Genomic DNA, 7651 nt, shown 5'->3' on the forward strand with positions numbered 1-7651 from the left:
CCTTTAGTTATTTGTAGTGTTTTTACAAATATAAATATATAAATTTCATTTTGTTTCTTCGATAATACAATAAACCTCCGCTTTTTCAATCTAGCTAGTTCCTCGAAAAACCCATCAAAAAAATAAAGAGAGTCGTTGTAAATCCAGCTCTAATTTCCTATAAGTACAGCAAATTCTGTTTCTTTATATAAACTTAAACAATATAATAATAATACACCGAAATTTCTAAAATAAAAAGAAATACGACACTTTAATGCGGCATCTAACTCAATTATAATTAGTAACGGATACAAGTCGTAAAAGTGAAGATCTTAATTCGCGAGTTGATGAAACCAGACTTAATTTAGCACACATAAATATACAAATAACTGATTATTTGTATCTTATTTATACATTCACTTCCTTGTTTTCATAGATTATTGCTTTATTTTATATTATATCAAAGACAATTCGGTCTTAAGACTCCTAAATTTGAAAAATCTTACCACGTTGTAAGAGAGTCCGTTTATTTATATATAACTCGACCATTTCACTGAATAATTTAAAAATATATCTTGTTATCGCAGTCTTCTTCATACACTTGGAACCGCACCAACACAAAGTAATGAAATATATATATATACACAATAATATTGATATCCATTTTGGATACAACCGGATGCTATTTTAATTCGTGTTGACTGCTTCAACTTTAATTAAATTGGACAGAATTATAAATTATTTATTTTTATATCCTAATATTTTAAGCCTTTTTTTAAATGTATGTTTGGTTTATTTAGATTTAAAAATTATTAAATTAAAATTTTTATAATTATTTTATTATAAAAGTCATCAGTTAATATTGTCAATATCATCAATTTAATTAATTATTGTTATGTTTTAAACAGTCATTTATATTATTAATTATACAATTTTATTAATTAATAATGGCGATTAATCAAATTTTAATGATGTCTACTTATAATGAAGAAAATCATCAAAATTCCATAAAATCTTCGTAATTTCTATAAAATAAATTTTTAAAAAATTTATTTAATATCTTTAAAATAAAATTTAAAAAATGCATAAAAGAAATTTTTTAAGTACAATAAATTCCTTTAAAATTTTTTAAAATAAAGACAGGAAGAAAGCGATAAATTCAGTAGTAGAAGTTTCGAAAATACTTTTAAATATCAGAAACGTTAAATAAACACTATAAAAATATAAATCTGAGAGATTAAGAAATGGTGAATATTTTATTTATAAAGCTTTATATAGATAAATGCAAAAACTATATTAAAAACCTGTACTCTTCTAGAAAATAATCAAAGATCGATTTTATATAAACATAAATTGAAAGAATGAACACAAATAGAGATTTTAAGCAGAAAAAATATTCCATAAAATGCATCTTTATTCGTTCTATGCACTAAAGTAATGTAAAAAAAATAATGTTTGACAATATGTACACGTGTATTTACGTAAGTGAATATTTATTTACAGTATTTACAAAGCTGTAGTTTATATAAAGCGTAAGATTTATGATAATTCTTATTCCATCTTTAAAGAATAAGAAGCAAAAAAAGGAAAAAAAATGATAAAATAATTTTATTTTCTTAAACATTTAATGTATTTTTAAATTATTAAATAGATAATCTTCATATAAATTATAAACTATTAATTTTATTATTTGTAATTCTAAATTAAAATTTAATTCGTTTTTTTGTCAAATTTAAAAACAAATATTCTGGATTATTTCTTAAATATAAATAATATAGTTACTAAATATACCGCAGCGCATTATTTATATAGAAATAAGCAGCAAACTCCGCTTTAACGAAATAATATTCCCCGCAAATCCATTGTTTCTAATAAGTTCAATACGATTTTGCAGTTTTTGACTGTAAATGTGAGTTTTAAAGCAAGTTCTGTTGTACTATTAATAGCGAAATCTTCGTTGGAAATATTAAAATTAAAAGAAAAACAAAGTTAAATCTAAATGTACACATTAATACGAAATTTAACTCTAAATATACGTCGAAATATATATATATAATGTTCTATTTTCTCTAACATTATCTTAAAATTTTAATTTTAATGTTAAGCTATTATTATTATTATTAGTTTAATTTCTACAATAGGAAAATAAGCATCTTATAAACGGAGTGAATGATTTTTAATAAACTTAATGAGCATTTCTTTTAAAACATTTAATAAAATTCAATTATGTTCTGTATAATTTAAAGCCATTATTAATAATAATATTCCGGATTTATACAGCTTATCATATTCTTTAAAGCTTACACAATGCATTTACTTTAAAAAAAGATAAAAGAATTCTATAAAATACTTCATTCAATTCATCTTAAAAAAAGAAATTATATGAAATACTTCCTTTTTAAGACGAATTCAATGGAACGGAATGATTTCAATTATAAAGTTAAATTAGAATTAGCAAGAATGGTGTACTCGATATTGAATCGCCATTATTTAAATTAACACGAATTAATAGTCATAGATTTTAACCTTCTGGTAAAATATTTAAAACTTCAAGCATTAATTATAAGAAAGTTTATCGTATGCAGAATTTTTACACAATTATATCAATTAAACCGAATTTTTCTGCGTAAGTTTGTCTGTCTGTCCCATTACTAACATTTTTGAGATTAACAATTTTTATTACACAAGTTTAGAAATTATAGTGAATTTTTTTGTTTTATAAAATTACATAAAATAGAATTTTATTTTTCGTTTAAAGAAGAAAAAAAAGCGTTTAAAAACAAAAGGAATTCCTAATTAACAAGAAGTAAATAAACGAATTTAATGAGTAAAAATTTCATTTAATTTCGAAAATGAAATTCCTAAAAAACCTAACATAGTTTCGACTTTTATTCTAATTTTTTTTGGTTTTATTTAATTAACGTTTCTAAATTGTTTGCATTGTTTGATTACTTTTATTTTGTCCCGCTTCAATAAGTAAATAGGAATTGACACATTTATTAATAAATATTTGAAACTGTATCAATATATATTTTTGATTTTAATTATCTCATAAAAGTTTTTAAAGGTTACAGATTATATAACATGGTTACAATATTACACGACTCCATTTAATATTTATAATATTATATATATTATTAAAACATTTTTAATATTAATATCAAACAATACCATTTTTATTTTGTTTTATTAAACTATGAGAAAAAAGGAGCAATAGAAGAAAAAAGAATGAAGTAGAATTAAAACAAGAACTAGTAGAACCGTACTACTAATAGTAGAATACAAGGATTAATAGATATAAAAATATATATAAATTTTATTAAATATAAAACACAAGTTTGGGGAAAAACAAAAGATAAATTAAAAAACACGAAAGAATAAAATGAGTTGATGCCATTCGATGAATAATGAAAGAAAAAGAAGAAAAACTAGCAATTATTTGTTGTTAAAATACCTGCAATTTTTAATCGTATTTTTAATTTATTTAATTTAAAATATATGCTCTCCACCTCGAATTAGTAGTCTTGTCCCTGTATATCATGCTTCTCCTGCTAGCAATAGAGTCGTGTCAGTCATCTATCTAACTCCATTCAGGGGAAAAGTTTTGAATTGAAATAACGTGACTTCTGTTACAAACTGGAAGTTCTCATATAGTTAATCGGGGCCTCCTTCTAGATCCGAGATCTGGTGATAATGTCATATCTCACCATGAATTACGCGAGTAGCTTCAATTTTGACCATCAGAGCCGAACTTAATCTGCAATGAGCTCGACTAGCTTTCGTCACGGATAATAAACGAAACTTCAAATAGAAAAATTTCCCTTAGAAATCATAATGATCCGGATCAGAATTGCACCGAATTCCTCATTTTAGCAGGAAGATTATAAGATGTGATATAATACATTAATTTTAGATTAGAGGAGGTAATATTAAATTAACTAATTCTAGTACACTTCCATGTATATATAAATGTGGATGTTTGTTTGTTTGTTCGCTATACACTCCTACGCCGTTCGACCAATTGTTACGAAATTCAGTAGTTACGTTCAAATACTTTTAATTTAGGCCATGTCGTACGTCCCACCCCAAAATATCGATTGTATTTCTATAAATCTATTACTTTTTATTTACAGTCGATATCGTCGTTCTCGGAATACGGTATGCAACAGTTAAATCTCGAACACCCACGCCACCTTCATATTTCTCAACAATCTCTTTTTTCAATTCCATTGTGATTCTAGTCATTTTTTTAGTTTTCTGTTGCTTTTCATTTGCCTTTTTGCAATTCATGATTAATAAAAATAATAAAATTTTACTTACAAATTAAAATCAGAAGAAATTTAACAAAGTTATAGACCGTGGCACCGCGAACGTCTAGTCTGGTGTAGTACACCGATAGTGCTACTTGTTCGTAGATGGCGCGTATAATTGAATTAAGTCGTATACCGAACAAAAGTCGCATACCGAGCAAAAATTTATTTCGTCCAAACAGGACGTATTCCGAATTGGACGTATTCTAAAGCAGACGTATACCGAGGTTTCACTGTGTATATTATACTCACTGAATTACTGCGACAATGATATATCGCGGGATAGAATTACGCTATATAATTACTGCGACAGGTAACGTATAGCACTTGCCTGCGTGCAATCGAAAGTGTTACCCTGTGAAAAATCTATAAGTATTTAATTTTTCACATCTAACGTCTCAGGTACTTTCTTAATTCTAATAAACGCCCTCCAGTAGCCGAGTGGATAAAACCACCGAACATTGGTAGTTAATCGGTCGTGGATTCGAGCATGGCCAACGGGCTGGCTACGTAGAGTTTTCCGAGTTTTCTTCACATAAATAGGGTCCAGCTTCCCATAAACGTCTTCCTGGAATGTATCCCTGGCAGATCGCTTACCTGTCGCGTTATCGTAACAAAATAAACCAAACTAATTCTAATGAGCGATTATTTATTGTGGCATTGTCATAATTCAGGCCTCAAATTTTCGTCACAATATCCTCAATTCTTATAGAGGAGTCTTGTTCCTGTTTTAGGGCTTTACTTTTGAGCGACAAATTAACACTTTCGACAAGAAAACAAAGTTCTAAATTCCGTGCGCAGACGACAATCTAGCGAAAAAAAGACGATCTCGGAATTTACTCTTAAATTCACTGTATTTAGCGCATTTTCTAGAAATTTGATGTGACTTTTCTGTTTTGGTTATACAGTAGCGATTTGAAGCTTTCCTGCCGGCATTCCTGTTTTTCAACTTTCAACAATACGCATTAATATTGCCAGTTATTTGGATCACCGGTATAAAGCAGTTAAGCAGGCAAAAGAGATGTGACAATGTACTGTACATTCCATTTTCATGTTACTTAAAAATGTATTTTAAAAAATTACTTGCTTTCTTATAATTTTAAAAAGTTATTGAGTAACAAAAAAAAAATTGATATAGTAAAGTTCTCTTCAGAATTTGTTTATGTTGTAGTCAGTTTAAACGGCTTCAGAATTTTCTTCAAATTCCCTAAAAGGTTCCAGTCTTTTTTTGTCATCTATAACTTGTTTTAGTCATGTTTTTGTCATACATGTCATTTATAATCGCTTTCCTTTTCTTCAGAAATCCTTCAATCATTTGAAGTATTAAATTCTAACGGGCTTTCTACGATTAAATCAATTTACACCTACCGCAAGTTGTGACCTTCCTGATAGGCGAATAGTGCACTTGTTACAACTGCGGAATGTTTGAAATGCTCGACAATCAAATTGCACTTAATAATTAATAAATTCTTCGCAACATCCTTATCACCGAAAGTTGCAAACTATGTGCAAAACGACACATACTATTGTCAACTTTCGATGAACGTGTCATCATACTATTTTTGTGTATCTCTGCATGAACTTTACTCGAATTATTTATTACTATTTCTAATTTAGTCATTACTTTTATGTTTTTCTAACACATTCCGTTGTCAATGTATACAACATTGGCTCTCATTTAACGACAGAATGCACTGTTACCTCATTACTGCACATGTCGTAACGTAAATGCGTTTATCTGTTAAACCAACACTATCAATATTTAATAAAATTGATAGATACTGCTTTTTATATTGTATAATTTTATTCTGAATTTTATGGTATTTTGTGAGCAGAAATTTTATAAATAGGAAACATTTTTAATAGACTTCTTCAAATCCTTAATTATTATAACAGGTAAGGACAGCGTATTTTCAGCAATCATACTAACTAGTGTCTGGCTTATTGAGATTCATGGCAGAGATTTCGCGCCAAGTAAAAGTCACTAACTGACTATATACACGGTACATAGAAATCAGAGTCGCGATACTCTGGAGTAGATTTCTCCGCCCCCAAACGCTTAGAGTAATTCTGAATACCTCATTCAAAAAATAATTAGATAATTGCTTTCTTAGTGTACAAAATTTCAGATTTTTCTATAAAGAAGTTGTCGAAATACAATCAATTAAAAAGTGTAAAAATCACCAAAAAAATTATATTTTTTTCTTCTTATTGGTTTTATTGTTCTTCTTATTTCTTATATTACTTCTTATTCGGCACTGCAGAATCTTCTAGAGGATGAACTAATAAGTTTTTCTGAATTTTCTAATAGTAGCTGTTTTATCTGTTGATTAAGTAACGTCTCTTCAATCCGAAATGGCTGTGAGGTAGTCTACCGAAGAATTTTTCGGAGACGTTACTTAAGCAGAACACCACAATTCAGGAAAAACGCCATGTTCATATATGTAGGCCTAATTGTAACTAAGCGCCAAAGCTTCTGTCGCTTCAATTCGTTTTAAGAAACTGACTGGTATTAAATCGAGTCCAACAGCAGTCGATTCACATTTTTATTACTGATAATTTCAGAAGCCTGTATTGGTAGGTTAAATAAGATATATAATATAAAAAGGTAAATATAACTAATTGTAGATCAAAGCGTCTCTCGTCAAACAGAACATCAATTTATATCCCGAAGGTCTTTTAACACTCAAATGAAGACGATCTGTCAGTTGTCATGTCCTCTACGGAAGAGAAAACCTTATTATCAACTTTAAATTGTTTTTAAAGCGAAATGTGAGAACTAACCTGTAAATAGAGTACAGATATATACTTTAATTTTTCAAACCATACCATATAAATGTCGTTGGGTTGACAGCCGAGTTCTATTGAAGAACAGAAAGCGTGTTAATCATGTAGTTAAATTTCCGAGTAAATAACATTAATGCTGGTCGCTGGTACACAGGTTGAATTCGATCTCGATGCCTTGTCTGTAGTCATTATCCTGAAACGGAAAAACATTAAGAGTTCTGTGAAACCCGAGCTGTGCGAATGCCTATCTTCTCTTTCCCTGCTAACAAAGAAAAATAAATAATGTTTGAATACTACTCATTGTCGAAGAATAGAAATTTTGTTAATCGATTGTTGTCTTTCTTTACGTGATTGTGATGTGCCGACGGTGGAGGATTAAGATGACAGGGTGGAAACAGATTTTAAAAAAATGTTTCAAAATGAAAATTAAGTCTACTATATATATATATATATATATTATATCTATACATAGAAATGAAAATGTTTGTTTGTTTGTTTGCTATATACCCCTAGGCCGTTCGACCAATTGCTACGAAACTCTGTAGTTACGTTCAAATTCTTCTGTCTTAGATTAT

This window comes from Centruroides vittatus, unplaced genomic scaffold (assembly GCF_030686945.1).
Source record: "Centruroides vittatus isolate TY-2023 unplaced genomic scaffold, ASM3068694v2 contig_882, whole genome shotgun sequence".
Taxonomy (NCBI): domain Eukaryota; kingdom Metazoa; phylum Arthropoda; class Arachnida; order Scorpiones; family Buthidae; genus Centruroides; species Centruroides vittatus.